The sequence below is a fragment of the Phodopus roborovskii genome, unplaced genomic scaffold (assembly GCF_943737965.1).
Source record: "Phodopus roborovskii unplaced genomic scaffold, PHOROB, whole genome shotgun sequence".
Taxonomy (NCBI): Eukaryota; Metazoa; Chordata; class Mammalia; order Rodentia; family Cricetidae; genus Phodopus; species Phodopus roborovskii.
In genome coordinates, this window is record NW_026125391.1 from 16,912,611 (window position 1) to 16,938,205 (window position 25,595).

Here is a 25,595-nt window from a genome sequence, read left to right on the forward strand (position 1 = left end):
TCTCAACCTGTGGGTTGAGACCCCCTTTGGGGTTGCATATTAGATATCCTGCACATCAGATATTTACATTATGATTCATAACAGTAGCAAAATTACCATTATGAAGTAGCAACAAAATAATTTTATGGGGCCAGCACAACATGAGGAACTGTATGAAAGGGTCTCAGCATTGGGAAGGCTGAGCACCTCTGAACTAGAATATACAGGGGTAGTATTCTAGGTATTTCTGTTTATCAAAGTAGTTTCTTGCCATCTGTGACTGTTTAAATTAAAAGTAGAAAAAAATAAAATTTTAGTCCCTTGTTTACAATAGTCACATTTTGGATGCTTAGTAGCATCTTGTAGCTGAAAGCTGCTGTATCAGACAAGCAGAACATTCTGTCAGTGTCGAAAGTCCCTTTGAACAAGGCTTCTCCTCCAGTCTACAGCCAGATCTTCTTGAGTCTGAGTCCCAGTCCCACAGCTTCCACTGGAGTTCATGTGAGTTATTTATGGATCTCAGACCTTCCTTTCTTCCTCATTGGTGAAATGGACAGACATTGCAATAGCTAGTTCACTGGCTGCCTGGAGATTAAAGATGCAAGAGAGGAACTGTGTAGCAAATGAGCAGAAGAGGAAATACTAAATGCTAAGTAAATGCCACACTCAGCAGCAGGCTTCCGGCATCCTGCAACAGAAGGCGTGGTCTTTGCACAACTTGTTCCCTAGAAGAGTAAGGCAGTACAGGGGACCTGGGACTCCAAGAAGCCAACATCTTGATTGGGTTATAATAGAAGAAAATAGGGATGTAGAAACAGTTTGGGGGAGATGGGAAGAGGTCTTGGGGAACAAAATTGTGCTAGATGTGAGATGGGATAGAAGACCGTGAAGATGCTGTTTTCACATATTTGTGAACGTATACTTTAAGCACTAAAGCTAAAGGCATCGGATATCAGTCTGTGTGGTCATGGAGGTCTTATCCCTTCCTCATGCCCACTGTCATAACTGCTTGCCTGCTTGTCCACAAGAGGGAGGCAGGGGAAAGGCAAGAGAAAGGGAATCTTCAAAGTCTAACTGGATCTTCCCAGGATGCTCTGGCCAAAGGCTGGTCATGGAGGAGGCTGATTCAAAGAGTACTTGCCTTCCATACAGCCCCAGGCCTCAGGTGTGTTTTCCTTGAACCCATTACCTTAGGATCCTTCCCCAAAGCCATGTTAATCAGGAAATCACAGTTTATAGCCTTTGGGGGTTGAAGATAATTTTTTACATCTGGCTAAAGGCTGGTGCCAGCCTCCAAGAGCAGCAGCAGCAGCAGCAACAATCTAAACAAACGACAAAAAGCCACATCAGGCTCTCAGGCCCAGAGGCAGAAGGTGTGAGTGGAGATTGGTGGCTAGTGTCCAGGTCATTTAGTCACATGGTCAGTCCCTCTCCATCGATTGTACTGCCAGGGCCCATTGGAAAAAGATATTAAAAAAATAATTCTTTTGCCTTTGGGGAATCTTGAGTAATTTGGGAGCTAGTGAGCCAAGGGACAAAAAGGGCTTAAGGTGACAGTACGCATGTGTGTGGAGGAGAGGGGAGCGGGGAAACATTGGAAGAGGAGTCTGGAGATGTATTTTATTGCCTGGTCTCCTATTAATCAGCAGTGTGACTTTGGGTCTATTCTTATTATTCTTTGGGTCTCCTTACTCTTCTGATAGATTAGTTTAATTTGATGGACTGACCGATTTTAAAATTCGCCATGACTAGAATTCTGAGGTCCTAACTCAGATGTGAGTTTCTGCTCCATAGAGAAAGGGTTGTCAGAAAGCACACATGTTCAGTTTTATTTAGGTTGGGAACAATGGCTTTTTTTTATTGTAAGAGTATTCCATGTAAGGTTGGGATGCACTTGTACAGCAAGAGTATTTGCTATCTAAAATCTAAGTTTTTCTGGATAACACCCGTTTAATTTGACATTTGCCATCTTCTACTTAGCTTTCCCTGACCTATTGTTTAGTGGGTACAGGTGTTTCAAGAGTCTGGGGAGGGTTTGTTTGCTTTTCCATCTTCACCCTGGCCTGTGACAGGAAGAAACTGATGGAAACAACTGTTCAGAATCTATGAGATTCCTTGGCCACATTTGGCTGGCAGGGAAAAGAGTGTCTAAGTCAAAGCCTTCAGTTTGTTTGGTCTTCATTGCCTAAAAATGGAAACCACAGGTTCTTTTCTCTTTCATCTCCTGTGGATCTCGAGATCCTTCCCCCAAGCAGAGCTGTTCATGGGAGGGAGAGGGAGAGTTTCTCCCTGATCTGCTTGCTATCTCTGCAGACTTTGTCACTTCTGATATCCAGCAAACAGACTCTTAAGTTGGCTGTGTGGGGTGTTTATCATAGGCACATCCATGCTCATGTCCTAAGACTCTTGGATGTAAACAGAGGACCCATTTGTTTAATTTTTTTCTCCCCCTCTAGTCCAGTTTTGATCAATTACCTCTGAGACCACAGGATGCTGTTTATAGTAATACCCTATCTCTCTTTTTCTCATTTGGACAGCAAATTTCTTTGTTTTTCCTGTGTGATATTAAACCATTGCTGTCTCTAAACAACATTCTGGTTATTGACCAACCTAGAACAGAGGAAAGAGGTCAGCATACAAAGTCATTAGAAAGAAAAAAGTAGGAACAAAGAACCAAACCCAGGGGATGTGCCATTTGCTTACATGAATGATGTGGGTGGAAATCCCATGCTAGGGACAACTGCTTGAAATAAGGCAAGGGTGGCTCTAGTCTTGAGATAGTCACAGCGTTTCAGTTGCAGATACTGACAATGACACAGTCTTTAAGAGACACCTCTTAGTATTCTTTACCAGTAGATGCCACAATCACAGTGATTGCAATTATTGTCACCTAGTCCTTCCGTTCTTGCTCTTCTATTGGTGCATGCAACATATACCTCCTGCTTCCTGTTATTGACTTTTCTAAAAAGACTTGATTATGTTCACATGCCACCAAAAGTGCATTCTTTCCTGTAGGACCAAGTCTAAATCCCAATAGCATGATATTCAGAGCTTCTCTAGGATGTTGTGATGCTCTTTGAATTTCAGTGTTTTTCCGTTCCAACCTCCCAGGTCCCAAACATTCTAGGTTCACTCAAAGAAACAGTTATTTTCCAAACACCACCTCCAGCTTTCTAGATCTTTTTACATGCCAGTGTTTCTTCTTTTAAAGCCCTCTATCTTCTCTGGATGATACATGGTTTCTTTTGAGTCTTGGCTCAAGTGGGAGCTCCCTAGTACTTGGTTCAAGTCCAGTCCTCCACAGGCGTCCCTTCTCTTTACAATCAGAGCCACAATTCTGCAATAATTGAACCAGCTGACTATTCCTCCTATACCCTAAGAGCTCCCCTAAAGGCAAATGACTTGACCAGTTCACCCTTGTAAACATCTCTTCAGTGTCTCCTGCCTGTTCTTTCTGTATCATGGCACCTGACAGTCAATAAGTGATTGTATTACAAAGGAGGACCAACACACTTTGACCCAGATGTCTAATGTCTAAGTTGTTTTGTTTAGATGGTATGTGTGGATTGTCAGACAAAATAAATCTTCAAGATGGAAATGATTAAATTGAAATATTACTGTGGAACATACTGCAGCCTATAAAAAACAAATAGATACTGTAATTTTTGAGTGATATGAAATCTGTATCTCAAGGCATAAATCAGAAAAGAGCCACAGCACGACATTCTTGTAATAGGCTAACTATAAGTATTCATATTAGCATCCACTAATCCTTTCTTCTTTGGGGTAGAGAATGACAATTTTGGTATCAAACAGCATGCCATCTACATATATATTACAACGTAAGGGTGGGCTTTTTGTCTTTGTCATATAAGAGTCAACAAATAACCAGCAAGTACTTTATGAGTGGCTATAAGGCTGATTCCCAGGATGAATGGCATTATTTGGTACTTTGCCTAAATGAAGTCTAGAGTTGCACTTCCCATATTTTATTTCCTTTGATATATGTCAGACATAAATTCAGCTCTCAACGTCTTAGGTGCTTGGGAAAGCACAGGGCTAGAAGCATTCTGGAAAAAGGTATATGAGAACCTAGTCTCAGCTCTTTTGTTAACTAATTGTTGGATTCCAAGGAAGCCACACAATCTCAGCTTCCTCAGCTTTGCAAGAGAAAGGGCATATACTACATGGTCTCTGAAGGTTATTTCTCTGTTCTATCATTTTGATTCTATGAACTCCTCTGTGGGGACAAACTGACTCTACCACTAGTGAAGTTTATGCTTCAAGGTTCTGCACTTGCGAAGAGCCTTGAGAAAGTCTTATTGATGTCTTGTGCATGGGGGAATGTAATTCAATTGGTAGAATGCAAACACAAGGCCTTGAGGTGGATCCCTTACTCCGCATAAACCAGATGTGGTGGCACAAGCTTGTAATCCCAGCACTTGGTAGGCTGAGGCAGGAAGATCAGATGTTCAAAGTCACCTTTGGCAACAGAGTGAGCTTGAGGCTATCTGGGATTACATGAGGCCTTATTATAAAGAAAATTGAACGAAACACATACACACACACACACACACACACACACACACACACACACACACACAGAAAAGACTTTAGGTACTTTGGGATCTGTACATAAGGAGTTCTGAGGTGGAGATATGGTGATATGGAGTCTATTGGTATATCTTTATGTAGCTTATGCCACTTCATGTATAGTGATACTATTGTTAACCAGTCTAATATGGCTATGTCTTCCTGGAATGTATATTACCCTCCCCCAACCCTGTGCTGCCCAGTATTGTGGCATGAATGCACAGTGTCACCCTTGGTGTCATGATGTGAACTTAGCTTACAAATCTTGTCAGTGGGATCCCATAGAGAGTGGAAGAGAAACAAAATTTCAAATGTTAGTCTGTGAGAAACTTCCAATCATCAGATCTATAAAATTATAAATGGATAATTCAGTTCACAATGATGTTCAAACAATATGGAAATGTTCTGTCAGGAATATACTCATAATATAGCATGTACAATTATGCACATACTTTTACAGTTTTGATGGTAATTGCTCAACACAGAATCGACCAGAGTTCCTGTGTTTGCAGAGATTAAAAAACCTTTAATAGCTGCACAAACACTAAATCTGTGTGCAATTTTGCTGGTTTTATGCATTTCCAACTAACTCTCAATATACCTGATTCATCTTGTCTTGATGAATTCTGGTAGTTTCAGATGAAATAGCATGCAGTATTGACACAATTCATTAGAAAGTCCTGTAGAATAAAGAGTTCTGATTATAGAATGCCTATATTCATCAGTAAGGAAAAGTTATAGCATAAGAATAACTTAAATGTATCATTATGCAGCTCAACATATTATTGTCACAAATTTAAAATGAATTTGACTTGTTCTTGGATATGCTTAAATTTCAGATTAATTTTGATCATACTGAAATTCAAATACAGGAAAAATATATATTAATGGAAACTGAAAACTTAAGCTAAAAGGAAAATGACTAGCAGAAACTTCAAAATGTTAAAAAAAAAACTTTTTTTTTTTTTTTTTAATCACAGCAAAAACTAAGAAGTGTTGCAGCCAGAGTCATAAGGACAAAGACAGGGGGCATAACTTAGTGTTAGAATGTTTGTGTAGCAAGCATAATGCCCTAGGTTCTATCCCTAGCAACACACACATACAACACACACACACACACACACACACACACACACACACACACACACACACACAGACACACAGACAGAGACAGAGAGACAGAAATAACAACAGAACACACCAGCCACACACACACACACCAATACACACATGAGCAGCACATACACTCCCACAAATGTGTATTTTATTACTACATTGTAAATAAACTTTCAATTGTGTTCAGTGTGGCTTGGGATTCAATATCTTTTTCTCTCTTGGTCAATGGGCTTCCTCCAGAAGCTCTGAGTCCTAGAAGGCTCTGTGGTTCCTCTGCAGAACAGAACTTCTCAGACTTGAGTGTGGGTCTGCTTTTGAGGATGCTGTTACAATGTACCCTCTGAGGATGCAGTTACAATGTACTTTCTGAGGTTGCTGTTACAATGTATCCTCTGAGGATGCTGTTACAATGTACCCTCTGGAATGCTTCTTTGTGTACCACTTCTATTGTTTTGAGACTGATCTCATGAACCAGGGACTGACCTTGGAATCTGGATCTCCCTGCCTCCATTTCCTATGTACCAGGATTACTGAGCATGCACCAACATGCTGGAGTTTGGAATTCTGTATTTTTTTTTAACAAACTCTCAGAATAATGCTAACACTGCTAGTCTAGAGCATACAGTTTTGAGAACCAAAGATGTAACACAATGATTATTACTTGGCCATGCTTCAAATCATTGGTGGTGGGTTCACGACCTGAAGGTTTGGATCCTTTCTGACAAGGTCTTTTTGTTTGCTTTGTTTTTTTTGAGACAGGGTTTCTCTGTAGCTGTGGAGTCTGCTCTGCAACTCACTCTGTAGAATAGCCTGGCTTCCAACTCACAGAGATCCACCTGCCTCTGCCTCCCAAGTGTTGGGATTAAAGGTGTGTAACACCATCATCTGGTTCTCACAAAGCTTTAATGAGTCTCTTTAGCTATGTTTTTGTCTTTCTTGACACACATAGGGAAAGAATCTTCATATTACTGTTAGTGGGAGTGCAAAATTTTTTGGCCATTTTTGGGAACTCAATTTGGCAATACCATCCCAGAAACAAAGAGAAAAGAAGCCAAACTGTCCTTGCCTGCCTGCATCTTTCTTCCTTTCTTCCTTTCCTCCTTACCACCAAGCTCCCAAATAATCACACAGAGACTTAGTCTTTCCTATGAATGCCTGGCCTTAGCTTGGCCTATTTCCAGCCAGTTTTTGTTTTGTTTTCTTAAGTTATCCCATCTACCTTTTGCCTCTCAGCTTTTACCTATCTCTTTCTGAATTTCTTTCCTTTACTTCTTTCTCCATGGCTTGTTGTGTAGCTGGGTGGCTCGCCACAGGAGTCCTCTCTCCTCTTTTCATTTCTCTAGCACCTCTCCTTCACATTCTTCTTCTGTTTATTCCCTCTGCCCACCATCCCCATCTATTTCTCTCTTGCCTAGCTATCAACCGTTCAGCTCTTTATTAGACCAATCAGGAGTTTTAGGCAGACAAAGTAACACAGCTTCACAGAGTTAAATAAATGCATCCTAAAAGAAAGCAACACATCTTTGCATCATTAAAACATATGTTCCAAAGCATAAACAAATATAACACATCTGTAACTAATATTATTATAACAGCCAACTGACTGGACAGACTGGGAAATGTCACAGAGTATGAGAAAATGGGCTTGGGCTGAAGACAATAGGTAGACTACTGGCACAAGATGCATTCTCTGTGGTCTAGTGGCCCCAGTTCTGGGATTGACTTTCTCCCTTTCTTTTTCTCTTTTCCTCCCCCCCTTTTTTTCCTTCTTTGTGTATGGTGATGGTGTGGTGGTGGTAGTGGTGGTGGTGATGTGTGTCTGTGTGTGTGTGTGTGGAATGTCAGTGAAAGTGTTCTTTTGCTCTGATACCTTTTGCTGTGAAAGGTCAGTCCTTTCTTACCTTGTTTGAGGCAGAATCTCATATTCAATGCTGTGTACAGCAGAGTAGCTACCAATGACCATCCTGGGCTTCTCCTGTCTCTTGTAGGATCTGGGTTTATAGACGTATGCTACCCTGTCTAGCTTTGCATTGGTTCTTGGGATCCAAATTCAAGTCCTCACATTGGTTTGGCAAGCACTTTATCCATGGAGTCAACTTCTCAGTCTCATTTCTATGAATTTGTCCTAGAAACATTACAGGAATCAAGATTATATGTAAGATTGTTTCATTTTCCTACTATTTATAGTAGGGAAACTGCAGCAGCCTACATGTCTATGAATTGATTATACAAATTAAGGAACATTTTGTCAAAGGATTAAGAGTAATAATCTAAATTAAGTAATTACTATGTGCTAGGCATTGTTCAATATTATATATAAGGGTTGCATAATTCAGTCTTTACATTTATACTTCCCTGTTATAGATAGTATAATTATATATTGACATGGGAAAATTTCCAAAAATATGATAAGCTTAAGTCAAGTAGCAGTGAGGATCAGAGAATTTTATTTTGAGGTGTGCTCCTGATAGATAACAGTTGTTCTAGATTTGAAACAACATGGCATTCAGAAAAGCTGTTCTCACACCACTTGGTTAACTGCTAACACTTCTAGAAGAAGACAAAGAAAAATGTTTAGGTCGACAGGTGTTTTGGAGTATTCTATCGATCCATGGGTGAGGGAGTAGTCATTCTCAGTGATCTCTCAGACTAAAGATGATGTGCAGGGCTGACCCATAAATCTCTGTTGTCACATTTCTCCTAGGACACCCACTAGGGATAAATACCCTGGAGCAATTTTTCCAGGTTTCAAGGCTCATCTGGTACTTCCCTGTTTGCCTTTGTATCTTAGTGGCTCCAAACTGAGGGTTCATAGCAAGAGATTTTTATTTTAATGCACACACACACATTTCCCAACACTTTTATAATGGGGACTATCAAGCATACAGAACAGATTACCAAAAAATTACACAGAACACTCAATAGCTGTCATCTACGTCTGTGTTTAAAATTTCTTTAGCCACTCATTGATCCACCTCAAGGTAAAATGCATTTCATAACAAGTTGCTAACAGAGCAGTTTCCCCTGAATAGGTCAATATGCATATACATTTCTTTTGATCCATCTTGAAATAGTTTCAAGTTTTCTGTGATGTAAGCACTCCCTCATCTGTCCTTCAGATTCATCAGTCATTAATATTTTGTTGTATCTGCTGTCACCCTCCTACTGGCTCCCCATTTGTTGCTACGAATGGTCTACTTTTTTTTTTTCTGATCTGGGTGGGAGCTGGAAACATGGTGGCACCTCCCCCCACCACATTCCATGATGTATTTTCCACAGACAAGTGCTCTTTCCTTCAGCACCAACACGCGGATCCCCAGACCTGACTAAATACAAACCTCAGATGTGCTTGTATGTAGTCTTGTCCAGTTCACTGGCTGTATTCAATTCTTATCAAGAACTATTCAAATCCCTTTCTCCTCTATGCTCCAGGGCTCAGTCCATGAACATATAGTGCTTTGGTTGTCATGTCTCCTCAAATTTCAACACACAGACACAGCTACTCTATTCATTCCTGTTTTTCCTGTGCTTGACAGATAGTTACATATTCTGCTTGACGATGAGCCAGGATTATTTTCTTTTTCCTTCCTTCCTCTTTCCTTCCTTCCTTTCTCTTTCATTCTATTTCTCTTTTGTCTTCTTCCCTCCTTTTTTCCCTCCCTCCCTCACCCCCTCCCTCCCTTTCTTTTCTTTTTTCCCCCCTTTTTTGAGACAGGATTTCTTTATGTAGTCCTGGCTGTCCTGGAACTTGCTCTGTGGACCAGGCTGGCCTGTAACTCAGAGATTAGCCTGCATCTACATCCCAAGTGCTAGGGTTAAAGGTATGTGCCATCATTGCCCCAGCTTATATTTTTATGATCAGACCAAGATTTTGCATTCTTGGCTGTAAATCTATAGACAATGCTCTCTACATAGAGTCTCACATCTGGAGGCACATGCTGACACTCTAGGGCCTCTCTGTCTCAAATGAAACATTGTTTTTGGCTGCAATTGATTGGAGTTTTGTGGGGTCATAGTCTGAAACAAACCCTCTGCTTCTTATCTAACTTCCAAGTACTAGCTTCAGCCTCCACAGACAGAATCAAACACTGTGGTGTTTTGAAAGAAAATGGCCCCCAAAGGGAATGGCACTATTAGGAGGTGTGGCCTTGTTGAAGTAGGTGTGGCCTTGTTGGAGGAAGTGTGTCACTGTGGGGGTGAGCTTTGAGGCCTCAAGCTTATCTCAGTGTAACTTTCAGTCAACTTCTTGTTGCCTGCAAGATGTAGGACTCCCGGCTGCTCCTCCAGCACCATGTCTGCCTGCATGCTGCCATGTCCTGCCATGATGATACTGGACCAAACCGCAGAAATATAAGTGAGCCGCCACAATTAAACGTGACTGTAGTCATGGTGTCTCTTCACAGCAATAGAAACCCTAACAAGGACTATCACCTTTATGTTGTTTGCTAAATAATGAATGTCTATTCCCATCATGTCTTCTGTTTTTATTGGTTGACATTGTACTATAAATGAGAAGCTTTTCTTCCTGATTCATTCACTTCTTTGTATTAACATAGATTGACACATGGAGTCTGAGTCTAGGCAAAAATTGCAGCCCATCACTACCATTATTTTGAGGTCTTTCTGTCCTTTTAGTGTGTCCTCATCATCCATGGAATGCTTCCTTCCTTTCAGGCTCAAGATGACCCTAGGTTCAATTTGTACATTCCCTGTTTCAGCTCCAGAGTAAGTCATTTGCCCCAGGAATTTCTGCTGCCTTTTAATAAAGGATAACATTTAGAAATCCAAATCTGGACTCTCAATGTGCTGTTATTATTCCAAGCAGATGCACACACACGAACCTAGAACTACTAATACACAATATATACACATACATATAATCAAGGCAGGAATCCATACTAATGCCTCAAATCTATTCAATTCCTCAGTATTTCTTTCCTCCCTTTCTTTTCCATATTTTTCTCCAATTTTTCTAAATGCAATTTTCCCCCAATGTTTCTCTCTGGAGATGAGAATTTTGGTTCTTTGTTTTCCTTCAATTTATTTACTTATTTTCTCCATCTCCCAACTATACCCATCTCTTCCTACCTCCCACAACTTCTCACCCCACCTTTTCCCTGCTGTGTTTCACCTGCTTTGGGCCCTGCATCCCTGGTCTTTGAGATGCCTCAGAGGCATGGCCCCCAGTCTTTTCCCTGCTTGAGAGTTCAGTTACTGTCCTGCCTTTATAGGTGGGTAGTAATGAGTAAACCAGACCCGGTAGAATAATAGATGGTGTTTATTTGGGGAAAGAATTTACACAGAAAACAAGTGACTGATTGCCTCAGAGTTCCTGCTCCAAGGAAGGAGACCCTGCCTCCCAGATGCTCTCCACCATCCATAGGGACCTTCTGAGCCCTGATCCTTTCCCTTTAACTGGTCACATCCACACCTGCAACCACGCCCAAATGACATAGTCGTTGCTACAGGTATGGAGGTGATTGATGGGAGATGTCATTATGTATATATGTTTCTCATACTGGTTAATAATAAAGCACTGTTGGCCAATAGGAAAGGAAGATAGGAGGGACTAGGAGACAAGGAGGAAATAGTAAGGAGGAGTCAGGATGGAGAGCCTGGAGAGAACAGAACTGCCATTCCTCCGCTCTCGGTAAGACCACGTGGAAATACATAGAAATGGGTTAATAATTAAGATAGAGCTAGCCGATAAGAAACTAGCACTTGGCCAACAGCATAATATCAAATACAGAGTCTCTGTGTGTTATTTGGGGCTGGTGCGGCGGTGGGACAGACCAGGCGGCGGGCAGAAAAAAACGTACTTCTTACAGATGGCGCCCAACGTGGGGCTAATAAGAACTTCCACTTAAAATTTAACAAAAGCTTAAAAAAGGGTTTTAGAAACAAAAGAATAGAGACAAGCAAGGTTTCATGGTAGCAGCATTTTCCTTGGTTGGACTCTGACTTGTGAGAGACAAGCAGATTGCACGGCTCCTTTAAGGGAAGGTTCCTGACTCAACATAAGCAACAAAAAACCTCACAGCTTTTAAAAAGTATTGCTAACAATTTATTGGTGTGTATGAGAGATGGCAATGGCAGCGACCACATCTCCAAGCAGGCAGCATGCGGCTGGATGGCAGCGTTGACCAGGGCAGTGACCACAGCTTTCATTGCTGGCGGTAAAGGTACCCACCACCATCTTTGATAACCGCGGCAGAAACAACAAAGACTTTCATTTTAACAATGTTGTTGTTTAACAGATAAAGACTTGTGGCCAGACGAAGATAAAGATTTACAGTAAAGACAGATTCATATTAAGAAAAACCTCTAAAGGTTTACAGTGTGTTTTAAAAAATATACGTAGGTTTGGAAGAAAAAGAGAAAAAAAAATGGAATGGTTTTAAAAAGACAAAGAGGAACTGGGTGTGGTGGCATACACCTTTAATCCCAGCACTCGGGAGACAGAGGCAAGCAGAACTCTTGTGATTTCAAAGTAAACCTGGTATTCAGAGTGAATTCCAGGACAGATAAAAGTTACACAGAGAAACTCTGTCTCAAAAAATGAAAAAATAGAAAAAAGAGTATAATAATAAAGCCACGTAAAGATGAAAATCTCAGAGAGAATCTGGTTACTGTATAGTATTAAATTGTCTTTGTATTGTTTGACTGCTGAGGAAACAATAACTGTTAAAGGAAATGCTGCTGGATTAATTCAATTTATATATTTTAAAAATGCTTTGACTCAAAAATTTAAGTCTAAGGACAAGTTACTGGGGAAAAGGATTTCTATTTTTGTTTCCACAGAAAATGAAAAGCTGTGGATTCTTTCCAGACTAATGTGGTTTGAGCAAGCCAGACCGCCTGAAACAGAGTACCAGGTGATCCTACATTCAAAACAGCTGAATAAAGCAGCCTTGCAGACTACAGCCAAGATTTCTGTGTCTTCCTAGGATTCCCCCATGACAGTGCCCTTTACCAGCAGGAAGTAGTTTGGAAAGAACGACGCCCAAATTCCCAAATATTGTCTATAAATGTTTGTTTTCATTTAAATGGACTTGATTATAAATGGTTAATGATCACAGCCAATTCTTTTTAAAGGTAAAAAGGGAATTATGGTATAGATATGAATACTTTGTTTTGGAATGGATTTTCATTTATTGATACAAATTTAAGTTCAATTTTGTCGTATGTATATTTCTCCTCTTATTTAGGTATTGTGTTTTTATAGCTCAGTTAGAAATGTAATGTATACTTTAGTACAGATTTTAGATAGTTACCTATAATAGTAAAAACTTATAGCTAGGTGAGTTAGGTTTTCGAGATATATAGAGATGTTTTTGAGATAGATAGGAACTCTTCAAACCTTTCAAAGACCTACAGAATATGGCATTTAAAATGGTTTAGGGTTTTTCTTGACAGTAAGACATAAATGCTCCTGGCAACACCACCTGCATCAGAAAGGAAGATGAAGATGGACATTAAAGAAACACATTATGGAGTTTGCCTCCAATATGGCAAGACTAGCCATTTGGACAAGATACTGCTCTTGTCTGGAATGTTTGACTTTGTGCTATATAAACTGGACATGCATGACCCACAGAAAAGTGATTGCTGATTCAAGATGGACATTGCTACAAGAGATCCTGCTTCATGGAAGAGTCTGCGAGACAGTATGCAGGACACAGAGAAAAGTGACTGACAAACTGCCAATACAAGAAGACAGTTTAAAGTTTCCTGCTTTGCTGAAGAGTCTGCCAGACACACTATGGCCTATGGGCTGAAGATGGAAGATTACAGAACTTCAGGTGACTGAAAAGGCAAGATGTCTCTGTCATTTCTAGAGTTTATAGACTATCGTTCTGTGGTCTTTGAAGGAGTTGAAGACAGATAGTTATGGTTATAGTTTTCCTTAGTATTAAAGATAAGTTACATAGACTTTAGACACACAAAGATAGGATAGATGATGGAATATTTTCTTCAAATCTTGCTAAATGTTAATGGACTAAATAGTGTTAACTGTGATTCTTATTTGATAACTGTTATGTGATATATTCTGCTATGTTAAGGTTAAAACCCTTCTTTTTATTTAGACAGAAAAGAGAAGATGATGGGAGATGCCATTATGTATATATGTTTCTCATACTGGTTAATAATAAAGCACTGTTGGCCAATAGGAAAGGAAGATAGGAGGGACTAGGAGACAAGGAGGAAATAGGAAGTAGTAAGGAGGAGTCAGAATGGAGAGCCTGGAGAGAACAGAACTGCCATTCCTCCGCTCTCGGTAAGACCACGTGGAAATACATAGAAATGGGTTAATAATTAAGATAGAGCTAGCTGATAAGAAACTAGCACTTGGCCAACAGCATAATATCAAATACAGAGTCTCTGTGTGTTATTTGGGGCTGGTGCGGCAGTGGGACAGACCAGGCGGCGGGCAGAAAAAAACCATACTTCTTACAGGTGATTATATTGCTACATGCTTTTTCACTGCTGGGAAGAGAAGTGAAGTGACAATATGGTGGGTTTTAGTAGGAAAAAACCTGAATAAAGTTAGCCCTCCAAACTAATTTGCACTCCATTTATTTCCTATAGCTCCAATTTTTGAATGTTTGCTCAAAACAAAACACCATCACTAACAAGTAACCCCCCAAAACAAACAAACAACAAAACAGAGCCTAACAACAAATCCAAAAACTGATTTACTTGGTCTTTAAAAGATAAGAAATATGCCAGATGGTGGTGGTGCATACCCTTAACCTCAGCACTCTAGAGGCAGAAGCAAGTGTATCTCCATGAGTTTGAGGCCAGCCTGGTCTATAGAGTAGGTTCCAGGACAACCAGAGAAACCCTGTCTTAAAAAAACCAAAAACAAACAAAAATAAATTAGGTAAATATGACCTTATAATTTTATTTAAGGTTCCAGATTTAAAAAAATCTTTTGGATGAAGGGCTACCAGCAGGATATCCCACTCCTGCTATGGAAGCAGCTCAGCCCTACTAGCACTTGGCCAGCAGAGGCTGCTACATTGCAAAGCATGAACACACTTGTGACCCACTAAGAGAGTAGCCAATAATAAGGAGTTAGAGCAGAAATGGCTACCAGCAGAAGCATTTGATGCAGCCAGCACAGTGGGTGAGGACCTGAGCCATCTTGGATGCTCATGAGGTCTCAGCTGTGACAAACCTGCACGTACTGATGTCAGTTTTCAGCCCCTGGCTTGAGCTTCATGGGGCTTGCTCATTAGAGCCTGTCCATCATCCTAGGGGAGTGAAGCTGTAGCAGTCAGTAGTAACATGCTTTAGAGAAATAATCTGTCTTCTGGAAATGTTTTGGTGGTCTTTTCTGGAAGCCATGGGTGGCAGGCTTTCATTTCAGCATTGACATTTATTTACTCACCCCCACCCCCAGCACTATCCTTCACTCATTAGAAAGCACAAATTCTTCTCTGAGGATACATCAGATTTCACAGAGCCGTGGCACCCTCGGGGTCTACCTTCATCTTTGGCTAATCACTCTCCATTCACTCTAAATGTAGCCTCATTTTCAGGCTTACGGCTGCCCTTGATCTATGATAAGGATGAATAATTTGTTTTAAACATATGCTGTGGATGATTATTAGTGGACATCTGTGGAGTAAACGACTTTTGAGTCACTATGAGATCAATAGGAAAGACTGTAATTGACTAGTGATGTCTGCCCTGAGCATGGGAAGGAGGAATTGGGTACCTATATAACAAAATTTCCACCTGTACTATAGTTGAGAATAAGGTGAAACAGTTTTGGAGGAGATAGTAATTATTTTAATTTCAAAGATGACTAGTGTGGTACCTTTAATCTATATTGTCAATATTTTAGCACATGTGTGTTTCCTGATAAATGATAAGAAATGAGTAGAGTACAAGAAATGAATATCTATTGAGCAGCTACTAGCTGTCAGTTATTTTAGGAGACTTGCAAACATATCTTAGCAAATATTCTAAACAACTGTCATTCCTCTTTTAGTAATAAATCAAGACCCAGAGAAGCAAAATATTTGCTTAACCCCTAATATAAAACTTCAAGTCCAAAGATGATACCCATTTGATGTATTTGAGCCTGCATACAGGAAGGCATTAGACATGGATATTAGTTATCAGGCAGTTTAAGGGAGGATGGAGAGTGAGGGAATGGTTTCCCAGGGCTTCAGACACCCCCGGGGTGGGGACATCAATTAAGCTTTGTCCATGTCTCCAGCTTTAGGGTCCTACTAGACCTGAGCTTCTTCCACTGGTAGAACTCCAGTTGTCTTTCAGGAATGTGTGGGAACACAGGGAGTTGGGAGATGAGCTATTTGAGTGGAATAGAAAGTGACCAACTTCCCTTCAGGAAAAAAAAAAAAAAAAAAGCCATGTAGAGAAAAATATTCCACATTCTTACTCATAAGTGAGACCTAAGAGTTGATTTCATAGAAGGAAAGAGTTCACTAGTGCCACTAAAATACAAGGGACGGTGGTTGAGGGGCACCCAAACACAGTGGGTGACTATAGTTCATAATAATACGGTTCTGTTGTTGTTTTAAGAGCTAGAAGAGTTTGAAGCTGCCCAACAAAAAGGATAGAGAAATATATAAGGAGATGGAAAAGCTAGTTATTCTGATTTGATCATTATTTATTTTCACATTGTCAAACCGAACATCCTCAATACGTACGATAGAAAATACAAATGGAAAGAAGTGATCTGGTTCCTAAAACTGAAACCCTGGAGGATTTCCACGGCAACCCTTGGTTTTGAGTGATGGTCTGTTTTAATTTTCCTCTCAAAGATGGCACTTCCAACAGAGAAATCCTTACAGAGTGGTTCCCGCTGCCAAGCCAGATGTCAGCCATCACTCAGAGGGAAGTTTTTCTTACAACGGATGGCTATGTGTCTTGATACAGGGCATAGACATTTCTTGAAAGGCTTTTTGTTCAAAGCAGACAAGGTCTCAGCCTTACCTTCCTTTAGGAAAGATGAAAACATCACAGCCTCTAGTTGTATAGGCCCCTCAGATACTAAACACACTTGCCCTGAGGTGTAGGCATGAATGCCTGTCTTTTATTTATTATTTACAATGCAACATGTCCAGACACTGCGTGTTAGGAACTAGTAGGCAACACTGATGGAAGATGTTTGGGCACTGGGGCTGAACCAAGGACCTGTGAAACTCCAGTTGATTTTCATCAGAACTTCCCCAGGTCCCAGAGGCAAGCTGTTTGCTCAAACTCCCTCCACTCTCCTCATCACAAATCAACTCCTCAACTTGGTTTAGGCTCCAGAAAGCTGAGATATTGGAGATTTCAAATGAGCCTTTCAGTCCAGATGTGTCCATAATAGAAACCACTGGGCAGTAGGGCATAATTAGCCACCTCTCCTTCGCTGAGACGGCAGAATGACATTAATTCTGCCAACTGGGCTCGACGTGAATTGGCTGGAATGTTCCTAGTTGATTTCCAGCTGCTGCTTATGCTTAGGCTTCCAACAGGATTTGCATTCCAAATAAAGTGAGGCCCAAAATAGATGCCCAATACACATTCAACACTATTTTTAATCAGTGATCACTTGGTTAGCTGTGAAAAATGATCAGCCAGTCACAATGCATTTCAGACTTCTCTCTCTGTGTCCTATAGACCAGATCTAAGCACACTGAGACTTAGTTTCTCTTGAAATTTTTTCACTTTGCAAACTCTTTACACAGAGGGTAGGGGAAGAGCTGGAGGGCCATTTGTTTTGGCTAAGGCCGTGTTTAAGTAGGCTCAGGCTCCACTGGACAATCTTCATGAAAGTCAGAAGTCTGAGACTTCTAGACTACAATTACCCTGACATTCGATTGGAACTATAAAGCTGATCCCTTTTATTTTTTAAAAAACTGTTTTTTACTTTTAAATATGTGTGTGGTTGTGTGTCTGGGGTGTGTATAAATGTGAGTGCAGTTGCCCATGAAGGTCAGAAGAGGGTGTAAGATTACCTGGAGCTGGAATTACAGGCGGTCACCAGCCATATGACATAGATCCAGGAACTGAATTCTAGTCCTCTATAAGAGCAGTGTGAGCTCCTTCAAGCCACCCCTCCAGTATCATCAATCCCCTTTCTTTATTTCTCTCTCTCTCTCTCTTTTTCTGTTTTGGTTTTTTGAGACAGAGTTTCTTAATGGTTTTGGAAGCTGTCCTGGAACCAGCTCTTATAGACCAGGCTGGTCTGGAACTCACAGAGATCCACCTGCTTCTGCCTCCTGGGATTAAAGGCTAATTGGCTTCATCAATCCCTTTTAATACACAGAGGAATGTGGAGGAAAATGTTAATTTTATTTTTATTGTTCACTCCCACCTAGCTGTGGGAATCCACTAGGCACTGCATATTTCTCTATAGACAACAGTTTCCTAGAAACTTGATATGTCTGTGGATATTGCCAACAATGTGATGTTCTAGTTATTTTAAAAATAATACTTCATGTTTGTTTAACATGCTTACCGTTTTGCCATTTCAAGCACATCTATTACCTAATTTGCAAAGGACATTTACATAGCACAAATGCTTAAATGCAATTATTGTTTTACAGAATGTTACTATTACCTACCCCTTTCCCTTCTCTATAATGTGAGTTATTTTTTTCCCTGTCAGTCCAGTTCTTTGGCTTTTTTATCTTCCCACCTGGGTTGGCAACTGTATTTTGACTTGCTCCGAAGTTCTGTTCCCCAGGACCACTACAGCTATATTTGATTCTTCAAAAAGTATCACACAAATTTCCCATCCTTTTTGTTCATTTATTGAGTTTACTCCTCATTTCCCATCACCCTCAAATATTAATTTATAATTTTCAAAGCTTTGTGTTCTGGCATATTTAGAGTTTATATATGATTTGGTCTTTTCTCAATACGTTTTCTATTCTCTAATTTTACAGGGTTTGGTCTATCCATTGCAGTGGGAATACGTGACCATCAATACATGGAGGGAGGAGGTGGAAATCCAGAGATAACCTGGTCCTCAGATATGCTTAAAAAAGTAACGGATGGGCTGTGGTAGGGCATGCCTTTAATCTCAGCACTCAGGAGGCAGAAGCAGACAGATCTCTGTGAGTTCAAGGCCAGCCTGGTCTGCAAAACTACGCAGAGAAACCCTGTCTCAAACAAAATAAAACAAAAAACCAAGACAAACAAACAGAGCTAGTTAACTCTGTTGTTTAGATGCCCGGGGCTGTCTGAATTTCAGTGCAAAAACTCCTGTGTCCTAGGAAATTAAGCACTGGACACCTGGTAACCAAGTACCCTAGTCCCAGGAGTGACCTTTCTAAGGAAGAGAGAAAATATTATAACTGACCAAAAGGTAGAAACTGGCTGCCTGCACCTCCTTGGTTATATCCTGAGGGTACCCATGGCCTCCCTGTGTGTAAGGGCTTATTTGTAAACACCATTCTCTTGCTTTTCTCAACCTAAATGCTTCTTTTAACTTCCTGCCTTTTCCCTATCATTGTGAGATCTTGCCCTGTCATTTTGGCCATAGCAGCCATGACAGACTCCAGGTTATAAACCAAAAATGAAGAGGAAGAAGCACTTCAATTCAGGGTATGGGCTGAGCAACTGGGACTGGGAAAGTGTAGTGCGCATATTGACTACACGAGGCCCAGAACTCTGCTTTTTTTTTTTTTTTTTGGTTAATAACTTGTCAAATAACCCATTCCATATTTCATAGATGTTTAAAGTACTTGATAAATCTCTGGAAATAGAGAAAAATTCTATTCAATTATTTCTTTGCATGTGTTTTGCTGAATTTCCCTTTCGAGATACCCAGTGTACTTTCCCCTCTATCTCTGACAAATATCATTTCTGCTTTAAAATAATAAAGCAGAAGGCGGAGAGAGAATTCAGTTGGTAAAGTGCTTGTGCTTACTTTGCAAGCATGAAGACCTGAATTCAATCCCCAGAACCCATTACTACTACTACTACTATTATTGTTGTTGTTATTTTAATGAAGACAGCCATGGTGGCACATGCTTGTAATTCCAGGGCTGGGGAGGTGGAGATAGATGGAGCTCTTGGGTTTGGTTTCCAGCCAGTCTAATCTATGCAGCTCCTGATAAATGAGAGACACTATCTTAAAAGAAAAAGGATCAATGTTGACTGAGAAATGACACCTGTGATTGTCCCCTGGCCTCCTGTGCACACAAGCCCCTCCCCCCATTCTCATTCATTCTCCTCTTCCTCTCTCTAGCAAAGTTTACATTCCTTACCAGTATTTTAATATATGCAGCTAGAACTCAGTAGTTTTTTTCATTACTGCTATCTTATGCTTTATCAATACATGAACCAAGAATTAAACCAAATAGCTTGTACATCTACATCCCCAGCTCCTGAAGTCATTCTCTGTTTATCTTATCTCATTCACTGTTTTCTTTATTTGAATTAACTGTACCAAAGCTCTATTCTCAGATGTTCCTATGTCCATGAGATAGCAAGATTCCTGGATTCCCACCTGCACAGTCCCTATTCCTGATGTCCCTGCCTCTATGCACCCTTGCTCACTTTAAGCGGGGCTGATGTAATCATTGAGCTGTTACAGAAAGGACTTCTGAAACTGGGTCGTGAAATAGATGGCAGCTTTTGCTTGGTCCCCTTTTAGACCATTTGCTCTGAAGAAAGTTGCTTACTATGTCTTGAAGAACTGAAACAATCCATGGACAGGCTACATATGAGGACTGGAAGCCAATAGCAGCATCACTTGAGCATCCTAGAAAAATATCCTCAGCTTCATATGACTGCATCCCTGGCTGGCACCTGGACCACAGCCCCCAGGTCAGCTAAGCTGTACCTAAGTTTTTGACCCACAGAAGTTGTGTGTGTCAGTGAATGTTTAGCACCATTTTAGACCACTAAACTACACTGCAATGGATAATAAGTGTGGTCCAAAGCCTTTGGGGGGTTTCCTTCGTGTCACAAGGACTTCTCCTATCCTTTTGGGATAAATTTGTGATTGTTGGGAAATATGCTGAATACTAGAAATAACTTAGGGACCTCACCAACTTTCTCTCTTTTGGGGGATGGAAGGCCCAGTGAACATTATTAATGATCTCCTTAAGTCCCTTGTGTACTTCTGGAGATCTGGAACAGAAACTTGGGGTGATATATTGTTTATGATCTAATAAAGCTACTGAAGATCAAAATGCAAAGCTAGCCATAGTCATAGAAGCTGGGCAGTGGTGGCATACACTTTTAATTGCAGGACTCAGGAGACAGAGGCAGATGGATCTCAGTGAGTTCAAGGCAACCTGTGCTACATGAGAGTGAATCACCTTTAATCCCAGGACTAGAGAAAATATAAGGAGCTCAGTGCAGTCTTAGGCAGAAGTCGTGATTTGGTGAGGAGCAGTGCAGAGATGCAATGTGAGGTTCAGTGGATTGCTCTACTTTGAGCAGTGGTAGAAGTAAGAGCTACTGCCTGGCTGTTGTGCCTTTCTGCTCCTCAGTTTGAAGCCTAATACCTATCACTGTGTTTTCATTATTTGTTCTACAGAAACTGTGAGGGAATACTCTCAGTGTTACGGGCTGACTTGGAACAGGGACCTCTCAGCAGCTGAATGCCGCTTTTCTTGACGTTCTTGCTAGGGTGGGTGGTCACAGTGGTCCAGGGAATTTCACTCCTTAGAAGCCATGTGGTCCAGGAGAGACACCACTCTGTAGCAGACAAATTTGTGGTCATACCAGAAAATGAGCTTGACAAAGTGGCCATTGAGAACAATGCCAGTCCTGGTATCAAAGATGGCAGAGTGGGTGTCACTGTTTATAACGTCACAGGAGACAACCTTGTCATCAGTGTAGCCCAGGGTGCCCTTTAGTACCCACTCTCAGTGACTGTTTCACCACTTTCTTTGTATTATCTTCTTGGCACATTTCTCGAGGAGGCATGATGGACACATTAGGGATAGGAACATAGACGGTCATGACAATGAGCTTCTTGTTCAGCTCTAGTGTGCTCTTATCCATAGCTTTAGCAGCACTCGTTGGTAGACATATAATTGATATTATAGGCAGCCTGGTGACCATCACACCACTATTGTCCAGAGAGGCTGCCCATTAGCCTTCTGTGTGTCAGTGATAGTGTGGACTGTGGTCATAAGTCCCTTGATGATGATGAAGTTGTCATCGATGACCGTGGCAGAGGGGCTAAGCAGCTGGTAGTACAGAAGGCATTGCTGACAATCTTGAGTGAGTTGTCACTTTTCTGATGACCGACAGCCATCAAAAACATCTGTAGATGGGGAGGGGATGAAGACCTGTTGGTTCTGCCTTTCCAAGAGGGCCTTGGCATTCTCTATGGTAGTGAAGACACCAGCAATATGCTTGGCACCAGCATCATCCCATTTTATGCTGTTGGGATCTCACTCCTGGAAGATGGAGACAGTTTCATGTGGATGACAAGTTTCCCATTCTCAGTCATGACTGTGTTGTGGGTCTTCCTGGAACATGTACCACATAGATAAGGTCAGTGGAGGGGACATTGATGGCAACAACACCCACCTTACCAGAGTTGGAAGCAGTCCTGGTAACCAGGCACATCATATGGCCAAATCTGTTAACTTTAACCTTCACCATCATGTCTCATGGTCGAGGCTGGCACTACCTGAGAAGATCCAGCCGTCTCTGGAATGGAGAGGACCAGACAGCCACCCCATCAATTTTCTAATGAAGACATCCAAAATTTATTCTTTCCTTATTCCGTATGTTTCTTATCTTTTCTGACTCTTATCCCCTTGATGGCATATCAAATACATTTCTCACTCGTACCCTAACATCGTTAATATCATTATACTTTACTTTCCCTTTCAGTTTAAATCTGAACAAATTTCTGGATTCTGCTTATTTTAAACTTATTTGTTCCTTCTACTGTTACAGCAACATATGCTTGTTGTTGACATTTAGATGACATTAAAAAAAAAGTAGAAGAAAGAAAACTAATTTTCCATGCCCCCCTACCTGGTGATAGACAGCTCTGTCACTTATGAGACAATGGCTGAGCATCTGTACAGTCCTGGATGCTGTGCCTCCAGATTCTTACACACATACACATATACATATGCATACATGTGTACACACATATACAAACATGCATATGCACACATATATGTACACATACATATACATATATACACATACATATACACATATATACAATACATATACATACACACTTATATATACATACATGAAATATACATATGCACATACATATACACATATTCGACGCATATACATACATATACACATAATTCACATGTACAATACACATATACATATATACAATTACATGATGGGAGATGTCATTCTGTAAATATGTTCCTCTTATTGGTTAATGAATAAAGCACTGTTGGCCAATAGGCAAACAAGATAGGTAGGAGTAGGAGAGATGGAGGATTCTGGGAAATGTAGGACAAAGTTGTGATGTGATCTCAGGAAGAGAGGACCCATGAGTCTAGAGTTCTTAGTAAGATAAGACCATGTAGAAATACATATATTAGTAATTATGGGTTAATAATTTAGACAGAGCTAGCCAATAAAAAACACTAGTAACCGGTCAACAGTTTCATAATTAATACAGTGTCTCTGTATGTTATTTGGGGCTGATGTGGCTGTGGGACCAGGCTGGTGGGAAAATGCATGTAACATTTACACACATACATATATACATATACACACATGTACACACATACAGACACATAAATACACAATTATATACAAGATAATCCTCTAATCTCAAACAGCTTCTAGTCTAGAAATGGGTATGGAAAAGGAAAAGCAAATTAAACAATATATTCAGTAGAAGAACAAAGGAAGAACAGGCTTGCTTTGGAGCATATAAAGGACTGTGTGTAGGGTGGCTTTATAGCCCTTAGTGGGAGGGGTCTCTGGACTCACTTCACTGAGAAACTGTAGGATCATTCAGGACACTTTCATCTTTGTACTACAAAGCTGTAGACCTATCAGCCATGTCCTTTCCTTCCATTCCAATGCTATGACATGATTTTATACCCTGCTATGGAAACAGGGGACTTGATATCCTTGATGATCCCTTTTTGTTTTGTTTTTGTTTTTGAGACAGTATCTCTGCATACAAAGCTCTGGCTGTTCTAGAACTCATTTTGTAGACCAGGCTGTTCTCAAGCTAATAGAGATCCATCTGCCTTTACCTCCTGAGTGGTGGGATTAAAAGCAAGTACCATGACACCTAGCTGATGATTCCTTCCACTATGTTATTCTGAGCAACATGTTCTAGAGTATTTTCTTGCTGTCCCTCTGTCCCTGTCCCAGTCAGTCTGTCTCATCTCAGGTAGGCTGGTTTGGCCTGGAATTTGCTATGTAGCTAAGAATGACCTTGAACTTCTGACCCTCCAGCTTCCACCTTCGAAATGCTGAGATGGTAAGTGTGCATGTACCACCATGCCTGACTTATGTAGTTCTGGGGATTGAACCCAGCACTCTGTGAATGCCAGGCAGGCACTCTACCAACTGAGCCACCCCCCCCCCCCAGCCCTAGGACACCTTATCTCAGAAGCATGTTTTTTGGCTATGTACCTATTTCTAGCTACAGATTCATTTCTCTGCTCTAGTTTTTACTGAACCACATGGAAAACCATCTTTACTGCTTTGTCATTTCTGTTCTTTAATGTCCCATCAGTTAATTTTGACACTTCACTAAGGTTTCTCCTATCAAGATCACTGATGTCATGAGGGTCAGTTTTCCCATGCAAGTTGATTTTCTAGGAAAGGACATGTCTCCTGCAGAGCTCTGTCAACACCCTGCAAGGCCAATTGCTTGCATGGTTAACCACAAGAGTTAGGCTGCTGCCTCCTTATTGTGCTGGGGGGGAGAGTTTCTTTTCCCTAAAATAACAAATGCAGAGCTGGAAGAGTAGGTCTGAAACCAAGGTTCCCAAGGCATTCCACTTTTGGCTCCTTGATTGCCTGGCTAATGGCCCTCCAGGCTGAGGCTTGGGGTCCCTGAATCTGAAGTCTTTGCTGTCTATGTGCAGCACGAAGAAATCCTCACATTCACACTTCCCCTACTACCTTTTTCCTCCCCATGATTTGCTGCTCCAGACAGCCTGGAAACAAATTGCCTTTAGCCTCTGTTCGCATGGCAACCAAGGAACCACACGTCATCACACAGAATGGCCATTTCTTTGTCCTGTTACTATTTGGCCCCTTAGCAGCACTTAACAGAGTGGCCTTTCTATTTTGTGGAAATGCTGTGTGTTCTGTTGGCTTCTGTCTGAAGGTTCTCTTCCCATCTGTCTTACCTGACATTTCTTCTTAGTCTCTATTGCAATCTTCACTTTCTCTGACCTCCATTCAGAGTCCCCGTCCCTTCCCTACTAATACATAACCCTTAGAAGATCTCACCCTGCCTACTGCCTCTATCTACCATTTGCTTTTCATGTGTGAGATAGGATGTTCTTGTCTTGTTCCTAAACCCGAACAGAGACATTTAACAACAACCATCATTAAATGAATTTTAAAACAAATGAATACTCAAGCATACATCAGGTTCCTGCCTTTGCTATGAAGCTGCCATTGAACCCCTTTCTGTAGGATCTACGGGTTGTGACATTGCCACTGGGATAACTGTTAGGGAGCTCAGGAGAAACACAGATGAAACCTGCTGATTCCTTTTTCCTGAAACTCCATGGGTCATTGGTCAGTATTCTCTTCAGGAACTTCTCTTCGACTTTCTCTCATCCCATGTCTCATAGGTTCCCATTAATTCTTCCCCAGGATACTATCTAGGTGTAATTCCAGACTCTGTCCACATGTCTCATCCTCTCCTGCCAGCCTAGTTTGAGTCATCAGCATCTCTTTCCTGCATGACTGTGGGTAGTCTCTCAGCAAGGTTCTCCCCTCTGCTT

General features: G+C 41.0%; 1 pseudogene; it reads right to left on the minus strand.

The window, feature by feature from the left end:
* Positions 1-21,737: 21,737 nt before the first annotated feature.
* LOC127214888 (glyceraldehyde-3-phosphate dehydrogenase-like) lies at positions 21,738-22,287 on the minus strand (annotated as a pseudogene).
* Positions 22,288-25,595: the final 3,308 nt, after the last annotated feature.